Consider the following 1385-nt stretch of genomic DNA (forward strand, 5'->3'; position numbering starts at 1 on the left):
ACATGGAAGCAATTTTATGACAGAAAATATTCCGAGTAACCCAAGACAACGACAAGCAATAAATTGTTGGTTACATTTGCTTATTACGCAGCACTTCTAGACTTCTTCAAGTTGCATGAAATACCTTGTAATATAATTTGGTGTACTCAAGATTTTAGAAATTAAATGGATTACTTAAGCAAAATGTGCACAGGCCATGTTGATTCTGAGCACAGCCATTGGAAGTGCGAGGCAGAACAGGAGAGGTATAGAAAATGACTATTCCTTATCCCCAACCAGCGGCTGTTATCTGGAAATTATAGAATGTTCAGTCAGGCCATGAGCCGAGTGGGAGTGATGTACGGCCCCCCTCCCCGATACTGTTGATCCCAAGTCAAGAAAGGGGCGCAACTATTCTAGGTATTCTCACCAGGATGTCGAACCAAAACATTTTTGGGTTCGGTTCAGGTACACACTTTTTGGTTCGGCTCAGGTTCAGATCCACAGCAAGAATTAGTATAACGGTTTGAACCAGTTTAGAGCTTCGTGAACTAGTTTATGCTGGTTCAAAGAAAAAAAAAACATTTGCGTGCCTCCGGTCTCCAAAAAAATATGTCTTATTATTTGGAGAGACAAGTTCGCTCAGCCGCTGCTTAGAACTGCTGTGAAGTCTTTCTGTGCACTAAAAATCAAAAACAAAAATGAGACACCATGCACTCTGAGCTACGTGAATGCAACAAACTTCATCTTGTTCACTATTCTCTTGAAAAACCCAACATATTTTTTACTATGAGGTTAAGTCATTATAAGTGTAATTAATTTACCAACTTCTGAAGCCTTGCTTTAAGCACAAAAATTTCCGCTGCAGAACGTGTAGAGCTTATTGAGAAATAGTGAATATTTTTTCTGTGATGATAGCTGTTAAGGTTTTAATCTCCCCTAGCCCCTCCTTTGTTGACGGCTGTCTAGCCAAGTAAACTAGGCCGATCCTGGAGAATGAGTAATCAAAGGTGGTGACTGGGTGGTCTGATCTGGAGAGCAGTGAATGACATGTGCTTGCAAGGGTTTCAATGTGGCTTACAACGCAGGCCAATTCTGTAGGCAGTGCAACGTCACAATGCCCATACACCTCATAGCATTTAGCCAATAGAGCTGACCAATAAGTGTCTCCAGCAGCACATCTCAGAAGATCTATAGAGAAGCTATCACTTTTTACTGGACAATCACCCTGCAATGGCTTCTGCCCAATTTATTAGGAAACAAACTTTCAAAGATGGTTTAATTGCTACAATCAACACACACTTGTATTATTAGAAGCACCTCCTCCATTATGCTGAAGCTTGTGTAGCTTCTTCTGAGGCCATGGGTGCACTGCTGCTGTCAAAAGTCATGACAAGACAAATAAG

Source organism: Dermacentor variabilis, chromosome 1 (assembly GCF_050947875.1).
Source record: "Dermacentor variabilis isolate Ectoservices chromosome 1, ASM5094787v1, whole genome shotgun sequence".
Classification (NCBI taxonomy): Eukaryota; Metazoa; Arthropoda; class Arachnida; order Ixodida; family Ixodidae; genus Dermacentor; species Dermacentor variabilis.